Source organism: Trachypithecus francoisi, unplaced genomic scaffold (assembly GCF_009764315.1).
Source record: "Trachypithecus francoisi isolate TF-2019V2 unplaced genomic scaffold, Tfra_2.0 Lachesis_group1, whole genome shotgun sequence".
Classification (NCBI taxonomy): domain Eukaryota; kingdom Metazoa; phylum Chordata; class Mammalia; order Primates; family Cercopithecidae; genus Trachypithecus; species Trachypithecus francoisi.
In genome coordinates, this window is record NW_022681454.1 from 145,446,939 (window position 1) to 145,457,715 (window position 10,777).

Consider the following 10,777-nt stretch of genomic DNA (forward strand, 5'->3'; position numbering starts at 1 on the left):
AGTATAGAATTAATTCTGCTGGTCTCTTGTTTTTTTTAATTAATGAACTTCATTTTTTTAGAGTAGTTTTAGGTTTAGAGAAAAATTGAGCAGCAAGTACAGTGAGTTTCCATATACCCCACTCCTCCACACACATACCATTTCCTCTGCTATGAACCTTTTGCATTATTAACAGTAGTGTGGCACATTTGATAAAATTGAAGAGACAATATTATACATTATTTATTATTATTATTATTAGAGACAGGGTCTTGCTCGGTCATCCAGGCTGGAGTGCAGTGGCGCCATCTCAGCTCACTACAGCCTTGACCTCCCCTGCTCAAGTGATCCTCCCACCTCAGCCCTGCAAGTAGCTGGGACTACAGGAATGTGCCACTGTACCCGGCTAATTTTTGTAGAGATGGAGTTTTGCCATGTTGCCCAGGCTGGTCTTGAACTTCTGAGCTCAAGTGATCCACCGGCCTCAGCCTCCCGTAGTGTTGGGATTACAGGCGTGAGTCACCGCACCTGACCTGATACATTATTATTAACTGAAGTTCATGGTTTACATTAGGTTTCATTCTTTGTACTGTACATTCTCTGTGTTTTGACAAATGTATGATGAAGTGTATGTACCATTACAGTATCATAGAACAGTTTCACAGCCCTAAAAATTCCCTGTCCTCCACTGATTCATCCCTCCCTCTTTCCTTCTGAACTCCTGTTCTAACTGTCTCCATAGTTTTGCCTTTTTAGAAAGTCATATAGTTGGAATCATACAGTATGCATCATTTTCAAATTGGCATCTTTCACTTAGCAATATGCCTTTAAGTTTCTTCCACATCTTTTTGTGGTTTGATGGCTCATTTCTTTTTATGGCTGAATAATATTCCATCATATGTCTGCATCACAGTTTGTTTATCCAGTTACCTTGGGAAGGACATTCTTCATTACTTCCAAGTTTTGGCAATTATGAATAAAGCTGCTATAAACATTTATGTGCAGGCTTTTTTGTGGACGTAAGTTTTGGCTCATTTGGGTAAATACCAAAGAATGCATTTACTGGATCATATGGTAAGAGTATGTTTAGTTTAGTAAGAAACTGCCAAACTGTCTTCCGAAGTTGTTTTATCATTTTGCATTCTTACCAGCAATGAATGAGAGTTCCTGTTGCTCCACATTCTTGCCAGCATTTCTTGTCAGTGTATTGGATTTTAGCCATTCTAGCATCATTTTTCCACTACTGATGATAACCTAACCTTTTTCTTTTCTGGTGGTGAAAAGATTAGATCAGTGGCTCCATCATTACTATTTGTAAGTATGTTTTCTTAATCATTACTATTTCTTAGGTCCTTGTCTGTTTTGAAAGAACCTGTTATCTGATTGCTTCTTTTGGTTCCCATTGCTCTTCAGAGTCATTGTTACTGTTTTATTTTGTTTTCTAATTATAGTAAAACCAGGAATCAAGGATGCTGTGTGTGTGCTTGCATGCGTGCTTGTGTATGCAATGTGCACCTAAGCGTGCATACATGAGGCAGGTGTAGAAGAAGATTTCTTATATTTTCTGCAGGTCATTTTTTACTATGGTGGCCTATAACTCACAAAATAGGAAATGGGATTATGTTTTTCACTATTATTTTAGACAGTGTTTCACGACTTAGCTTATTTTTGCAGTGTCTTTCATGTCTACTCCCAAGGCTGCAACCTTAGCTCAAGCCTTGATCTGTCACTTGGTTCATTCCAATGAATGGTGCTCTTGCCTGCATGCTCTCATTCATTCACTGCCTGAACAAAACATCACAATCTTTTATGTGTCAATGTTGTGCTGAGAAGCAAGGATACACAGACCAGTGAGGTACTGGTCTGCCATCAAGGAACTTACAGTCTAATAGAAGGAAGAATTAGGTAAAGACATGATTCCAACAGAGGTTGGTAGGTTAAACAAAGATATCACACAACAAACCGTCGACTTATTTGTGTGTACACCCATGTGATTGGTTTTGGATGGGAGACTGCTTACTATACCAATAATTCCAGCAAGCCATGGTGAGGACCTTAGCTAATTCATAGGCAAAGATTTTAAAATCATCTGGGAGACTAAGCTTCATAAAGCACCGTGCAGATCATGGCTGTTAAAATCCTTCAGTGGGTTTGCATTTACCATTAAACTATAGCAAAATGCCTTAGCTTGAAAATTAAGGTCACTCATGTCTTGACCTTTACCTCCCGCTCCAGCCTTGTCTTATTTTACTCCTGCAAATATATTGTACATCCTCGTTAGACCAGACTATTCGCTGTTCCCCTGTGCGGGCCCCCATGTCCTTTCTCTGCTCACGCTACTCTGACTATAAAATTTTCTCCTGCTCTCTGTCAAAAATCTTACCTATCTTTCCAGTTCAAATAGCAGTATGTCTGTTATGGAAATATTGAAAGATCTCTGGACACATATAATCTCCTGCTTGCTTCAGCCCTGCAAGCCATATACTTCTCTTTTTATGTTTTACCAGAAGGTGATTATTTGTATAATGCACATACTTGGATAGTCTTCTTTAATAGAAGGTTCTTGAAATTTTTTCCCCAGGCCTGTGGCCATAACATGACATATTTATTCAATGAGTGAAAGGATGAGTTCTCCCTCACGTGAATGCCAGCTAGGTCTTGAGATTTGTAGTTGAGAAGATATAATTCCCAGGGAAGCATAAATCTCACTGTCCTTCCAACCAAAAGACCCAGATTTAACTGTGCAATTAAAAAAAACCTCTCTGTTGTACAAAAAGGATCAAGTCACTGTTTAGAATATTGCTTGTTCTTCCCACAGGTTTCCATTAAGGTTGTATATTACACTCTATAAATATCCTGACCTACAACTGAGCGATAGTTGTTTTCCCTCTATTAGGGTTCTATCCTGTGTCTAGAGATTCTTGGGATTATGAGGAGACAAGTCAGAAGTCTTCTTTTTTAAGGGGAAAGAAAAGAGGGCTCCCTCTCTGGGAGCTTCTGTGGGAAGAAAGCAGGGAAAATGTGGAGTCACCACTGGGAAATGACAAAAACAGACACCCACCCACACCTGTGTGATCATACAACTGACAAAACTGTTCCTATGGCCTCCCCAAATCAAGCTGGGATTGATACGGGGCTGTTATTGACCACTGTTTTTGTGCCTGGCAAAGTGCTAGACACTTTTACATGTATTATTGCTTTGGAAAAAACAAGCTACCAAATTTGTCAGCAAGGAGATAGCTTGATGAGAGTAGCTTTGGGGAAAGATGGTTAATACATGGCTAAGTACACAGAAGGAACCCTGCAAGAAGGCCATATTTGAGATAGTAGGTAACAGGGAGACCCAGAAGGAGGAAAGAAAACAAATAAAAACAATGCTTTAGGAAAATATTCATGGCGGTGTTTCCTCCCATGCAGGGAAGTTGACAGGAGAGGCCAACCTTAGCAAAGAGGGCCTGTACTTGGGATGAGCTCAAACATTCTTGGACCCCCCACCCCCAGCACCTTGTTCTCTGGAGCATGTTATAGCCCTTGCTGTGTCTGGATTTTTGCATGCTTCACCTTTCCAGTTTGGAGTTCCAGTCAACTCTGAAGGTAGAGATGAAGGCATCAGAAGCACAGGTGTGGCAGATGACCCATGGGAGGCAATATGGTTAAGAGAGGAGATGCAAGGATCGAGGACTACAACTTGGGAAGAGTTGTAAAGAGACAAGAGAGATAGGAGTCAGAGATTCAAAGGGATTTGTGAAAAGTTCAAGAGAGAAACACTGAATCAGGCTACTGTAATTGCAGCAAAATCAAGTGAGTTTTAAGAAGAAAAGAATGCTCTTTGGAGTCAAAGGCAGTGGAGCCTGTTAAGAATCTAGGAAGCCTAAACTGCAGCCCTGGTTAAAATGGATTACCCTCTCATCCCTGCTCACCTTGTACAGCTACTACTTTTGGAAGGATCAAATATATAATTGGCACCATAACCTCCCTTACACATATTGTCTATTTAAGTCAGTACCGAAGGTTTATGAACAGATACCGTCATCATCACAGCCACACCTGTGCTTCTGATGCCTTCATCTCTACCTTCAGAGCTGACTGGAGCTCCAAACTGGAAAGGTGAAGCATGCAAAAATCCAGACACAGCAAGGGCTGTAACATTTATTGCAGATGAGGAAGCTCTACTCAGTATAAACAACTTGCCCAAGTTTGCATGCCTAGTAAAGCTGGGATTAAAACCCAGATATGTTTGTGTCCAAAGTCTGAGTTTTTAGTGCTGGTATTATTTGATGGCACTTGCTTGCGTGTATATGTCTCCCCCACATCCCCTCCAAAAAAGCTGGTCCTTTTTCTGTGGTTTCTTCTATCTTTATTACTTAGTGCACATAGTAGATGTGTGATGCAGACAAATTGAAAGAGTGAAGGAGAAGTGGAATGGAAAAAAAGAGAACATCCAATAGATGATAGAGAAGTAATCACTACCTTCTGAAGTCCAATTGCAAAAAAGCTACCTCTAACCTAAGCTTGGTTTACTATTCCCTCACCCAGGTGGTCTGTAGGCAGCTCCAGATCCCCATGTCTACTTATCTGACTGTTCTAAGAACTATCCTGTAGCTACCCCATGACCATAATTATTAAGTGTAACATTCTACATCTGTAGTAATTTTTGACTCACTGGCTCCTGAACATGCCAGCTGTCTAACAAAACTTCTATTTGCACAGTTTTCTGTAGTTTTCCAAGTGTACTGTTGGTTGATCTTGGTAAAAAGAACACTCAAGGAATGTTGAGTGAAATGGGAGTATTTTGCTCACTCTAATATTTGATTTATCCCTCCATGTCATCTGAAAAAGAGACTACCTACAGACTAAAAATAGAGTAGAAAAGAACTGCAGATCCTCAGATAAATATAATATGCAAAAGGTCTGAATAGTCAACTTTGTTTATAGACACTCCTGTGCACATCAGACAGATTTTCTCCTAGGTGAGTGAATGTTCAGGGACATGTGAAACAGGGGTGGTGGGTAGCGTTTTATTAAAATAAAAAGGACCGCGTACAATAAAAGTTTAGTGTTTGAATGAGCCACAAGGATCACTGGATTCATATTGCCTCTCACAGATGAGGAAATGAAGATTAGCTAACTGGCCTTAAAGTCACAAAACCAATGAAGGAAGAGAGTCCATCTAGGCTCTTTCCATCCTATTCTCTGGTTACTGCAGCAAACTGCCACCCAAAACCTTTGCAATCCTCCCCCTCCCAACTCTCCTGAAACCAAATACTGAGCTTTTCAAATGTTTCTAATCTTGGGTCTAGGAAATTTATTTTGAGATATTCATACCAGTGTCCATTTCTTGAGGCATATATAATAGAATAATTGGGACGATAAAGAAAATGATTTTGGAGCTGGGTTGATTCACAGACTGCAGACATGTCCTGAGTGTGCCAGGCACCGTACTGCGTGGGCAAGACCTAGGGGCTGCTGTGATAAGCCAGACATGGGCCGGAACTTTAGGGCTTTAAGAATAGTGAAACTGGCTTCTTGTTCTGCCACTCAAGAACTAGACTTTGGGATAGTCACCTATCTTAGAGTCTCAATTTCTCCATCTATAAAATGGGGATAATAATAACTCACAGAATTACTGCAAAAAGGTATACACAAAAATCCTAGTACACAGGAGCTCAGAATATAGTAGCTGCTATTAATCACTTCAGTTTATAGGCTAGAAAACTGTGAAACTGGGATCCAGAACGGCCAAGCCATGTGCTGAGGTCCACTCAGGGGTGGGCAATGTGACTTGTCTACTGGTCCTTATTTAGGTGGGCTGGGACTCTCTTCCCATGCTCAAGGATGCACCCTTCACTTACATTTTGTTGAATAATATCTTGTGCAGTAGCTGCTCTTTGTATTAATTTTTACATTGCAGTCTCTTGGAATGTGGAAGCAGATGACTGAATGATCTAGCAGGTGTCAAGCGGAAAAAAAAAAAACAACCCTGGAATTCTCAAATTGAGTTCTTCGTCTCTTATAATCAAAGGAACTTCAGAGGCCATTGAATGTATCCTCTCCATTTGGTCATAAAAATAAAGTCTTTGCACTGGCTTTCCTAAAAGCTATCTGTTAATTTTAAAGGATGCTTATTATCATGGAATCATCCTATTAAAGCACACTCATGGTTATAGAGCTTGCCACGTTATAAGTTATGCATTTTAGAAACTATTCAATACTGGGCCCCTTTCAGACTGGCATGGTGGGTTTACTATTGTGTAAAAGAAAGGAAGGTAAAGAGGTAAATTGGTGCCCATTCAGTATATTCACATTCTTTCAGAGAGATTTAAATTTAAGGGCAAATGAAATTTTAATAAGTATTCATATATTTTGTTATCTATACAAAACTTCATTTTAAGAAAAAAATAAAGTCTGTTACCTCTTTCAGGACAGAGTTTTAGTGTGCTCGCTCTGGACCAAGGCTAGGAAGAGTTTTCCTCTTCACTGAAGTTCCACCTCTCGTCTATTTCTTCATCCTCATTAGCCATATTTTCCCTGGGATTTCTCCTCCCTCGGGATCATTGGGGAGATTGTGGCAAATGTAGAGCCCTCGGCTCATCCAGACCAACTGAATCTGATCTTCTGGGGTTGGGGTGGGGTGGTTTTGGGAGAATCCACAATTTAAACATGTTCTCCAGGTGACTTTTCCCTATAATAAAGTTTGGGAACAACTACAGGTGTGTCTGTTTATTGTCTCCCTCTGGTCTTTGCTTTAAACCAGTGGTTCTCAAAGCTGGTTGCATGTACAAATCACCTGGGGAGGCTTGAAAAAATACTGATGCCTAGCGATCCTGTAACAATTAATTGGTCTGGGATGGAGCCCAATCATCAGCATTTCCTCCAAGTGATTTTCTTTTGAAGCCAGAGCTGAGGACCAAGACAATCCTTCTAGGATCCCTGCCTGATGTTCTCAATGCATCCTCCCTCTGCCCCTGTTCTATCACTTTCTAATTTGCTACTTCCTTTACTTGCATTGTACATCTTTAATTCCTGACAGATGGGATTCATAGACCGTTTGGCATATTAAAATGGATAGTGTAAAGCACAAAAACAGGAAGTAAGTCAGCATTTAACGTCTGTGTCTCTTGCTTGTAACATCCAGGAAGGTGTGTTCCAGTCACCATCTATAATTCAAATGATGCCCTTTGCACCTGGCTCTGTGATTCTGATTGTAGAAGTGACACACCTTAAAGATAAAACAAGAGAAAAGGAGTGATCCTTTTGCTGCTGATGTTTCAATTTACTATTATGACATGGGAAAGGGTCCTGGGATGCATATTATTATACCATTTCTTATATCTCCTGTTACTTTGGGGGATTCAGGTTGAAGATTGGAGTTGATCCATTTCCTTCATTTTGTGACACGTGGAGACTTTTCTCCTCTTTTGGATTTTAGTGATTGTTGTTTCATTCATTATCTTCACTTACTAAATATTTATTGGGCACTTCTGCAATGAAAATGCATGACCACATGCAATGATATGAATGAATCTTGCGGACCTAATGTTGAACAAAAGAATTCAGACACAAAAGCAAATGTACTATATGATTTTTGTAAAGTGAAAGCAAATACAATTAATATATGCTGTTATAAATCAGGATTGTGATTATCCGTGGTGGTGTACTGCCTGGAAGGGGCACATGGGGGGATTTCTGAGGTATAAGCAATGTTCTATTTCCTAATGCGGGTCCTAGATACAGATTGTATTCAATTTGTAAGAATGGATTGAGTTGTTTACTTATGATTTTGGCATGTTTTGTAGCTATTCTATATCCCAATGCAAGTTTAAAAACTAAATAAAGAGAAATATTTACTGGGCACTGCAAGCCACTGGGGATTCAGTGGTACATAAGTCAGACACATACCCTCCCTTTATAATATATACAGTCACTTTGGAAATACAGGCAAGTTAGAGCAAATACAATATTACAAGGGTTTCTGGAGAAAATGACAGCTAAGATGAGCTTTGATGTGTGAATAGGAATTGACTAGTATAAGGGCTGGGGAAAGGAAGGGCGTTCGTGGCAGCAGCAACAGCATGGACATAGTTTTGAAGGATGAAAGGGCAGATGGAACAGACAAACTGTGGTGCGACTGGGATGTAGTGAGTAAGGGAGCAAGTGATGGAAGAGGAAAACAGATAGATAAACTAGGGCTCCTTTATGAGCCATTTCACAAAGTGGGCATTACGCTGAGGTCAAACTTTCATTGAGGGGGACGTAGAAAAGTACAGTCTTTATCTGATGTCGCTTTAGAAGAATTACTGTCACAGTATACTAGGAAGTAGATTGAAGAGGGTGAGTCTGAAGGCTGGGATGCCTGTAATCCATGAAAGAGATCATGGATCTTTAGTGATGACGATGGCAGTGGGGTGGGGAGAAGTATTGGGAGACATTTAGAGGGCAGATTTGCCGGGAAGTGATAGAGAAGGAGAGGTCGAAGTTGAGCAGCTAAATAGATTGTGAGCTCTGGCAGGAAGTTGATGAGTTCGGTTCTGGACACAGAGAGAGTAAGACTATCCCAACTCCAGCTGAGAACTCTTCTTACAAAGGTGAGTTTTCCTGCTCTGCCTCCAGTCCTCCCTAAGAGCAAGAGCTATTTCAAAACAACCACATTAGTGGTTACATGAAAAGATGCTACTTGGTTCATTCATTGGGCAACACAAGATGAGTCTCTTAACCACTAGGTTTCTCAGCTTCTTTCCCTGTAAAATGGTGGCAAGCAGCATGCCCCACCTATCCACAGGGAAGTAGGGATGAGAAAATGGAATTCCAATTCTAATCATGTTACCTAAATGCAAGGAGTTGTTATACTTGTTATTATTGCATCACACTTAGTCTTGGAGAACATTTCCCAGTATTTTCTTTTACAACTGAAGTTAGATAATGTAAAATGTCTACGTCCTCTCTAACTTCATGTTGATATTAAAAGCATTTCTGATATTGGTGAAAAAGGGGCTGGGGTCAGCCCCTGCTTTATTTTTACCTTTGAGATGGGATCTTTCTGTTTCTATCTTTGTCAGTTCAGCATTTTGGGTCATCATGTGTTTCCAACAAGTTGCTCTTGAAGTTTATGCTCTTCCTGAAGCTGCATATGAGGATGCTTTAGTTCTATAACTGGAACCACCATCCCACAGGTGTGTATGCAGCCCTGTTCTGCAACCAGGAAATCACTTGGGAACCTCGGCCCCTAACTAAAGGCCAAATGACTACAACAGGTTGTCCCTTTCCCTCTCTCTGATTCCAAAATTTTCTTAGTTGTATGTCTAGGGAAATGAATGAAAATCTTTCTTTTATCATGTGTGTTTTAAAGTTTTTCCAGCATGAAAGGTCAAGTTTAATTATGATTTCTTCATAATTTACACTAGAAATCACAAAGTGTGAGATTACTTATATGGTTGCCTAAAGTTTCTAAGTTATGTTCACTGTGTGATTGTTTTTGAGGCGGCCAGACTTGTATATCCTCCTTAAGTTCTGAAATGATTTTGTAATCATTATATATCATTATGAAAGTTTTTTTTTAATATTAGGCAAAGTATAAATAACTATTTCATGGAAATATTAGATAATAGAATCAATTTATATAGTTCCATTCCAGATACAATAAATAACCTGGTGGTTGTTGAATATGTAATATTACATGGTGTTAGAAAAGAATCAATCTGACTGGATAATTTATTACATATTTAATTTACTTTCAGCATCTCTGTGTATCCTACTACCTTTCTGAGTATTGAAGTTGTGCAATGATCTTTATGCTTAGAGATTCCAGATATATTTCTGGTCATTTTCTTTCTTATATCCGTTCTACAATTCATTAATTATTTTTTTACCTGTGCCCAAACCATTCTTTAATTTGTCCACTAAGACTTTTTTATTTTACTTTTATAAAAAGTTTTATAGTTTTTATTTCTAGTATTTCTGTTTAGTTGCTTTTTAAAATCTGCTTGTCTTATTTTTGCTTTACAAATTATACAATTTCATTGATTTCACTCAGCATTGAAAACAATCTTAGCTTGATTTTTCCTGTAACTCTTAGGTTGTGAATTATGCTGTTTGCCGTATCAGCTGATTCATTTCTGTGCTGGTTTGTTTTCTTCTGCTGTAATGTCTGACTGTGACTTTCTCTATCGTGAAAACTACCACATGCCTTGGCTAAGGGCCGCAACATTCAGGCGGACCCAGTTTCGCCAAGACAGACCTTGTCTTGTGCCTTCCTATTTTCAGACCTGCCTTCCTCTCCACTTCTAGAAGTGCCTCGTGCCACTGATTTCTGAAACACTATCCTATGAAACTATGCTCTTCTATTTTCAGTTTGTCCATATATTTGTGAATAAGAAAGAGCCATATTTGAAAGCTTCAATTAAGAGTATTTTAAAACATGAATGTAAAGGACTTTAACTAAGACCATGGGGTGATGACTTTACTGTTCATACATTAATTGAGCACACATGTATGATCATATAATGGCCATTGGAGACACAAAGCTGAGCAGAGCTTATCTCACTGAGGAGATTGACAAAGGAACAGTTCTTACACAATATGATAAACACTATTGCAGAACAAAGTGTTCTGGGAGAACAGGAGATAATAATTATAGCAGCAGTTTATGAATATTTATTTTGTGCCAGGCACTGTGCTAAAGATCTAATTTTAATGATAGCTCTGAGAGTCAGCTAACAGTGAAAGACACATGTTAATATCCTCATCTTATAAATGAGAAAACAGAGTTCATCTGTCAATCAAGAGTTATACCCTTATTAAG

The 10,777-nt window shown here is 39.2% G+C and overlaps 1 long non-coding RNA gene across 1 annotated transcript in view; it reads right to left on the reverse strand.

Moving 5' to 3' along the window:
* Positions 1–6,557, reverse strand: part of LOC117084821 — a 39,489-nt gene extending 32,932 nt beyond the window's left edge. Inside the window, exon 1 of the long non-coding RNA XR_004437687.1 lies at positions 6,392–6,557. This is a non-coding gene — a long non-coding RNA (uncharacterized LOC117084821). The remainder of the gene's footprint in view (positions 1–6,391) is intronic.
* Positions 6,558–10,777: the final 4,220 nt, after the last annotated feature.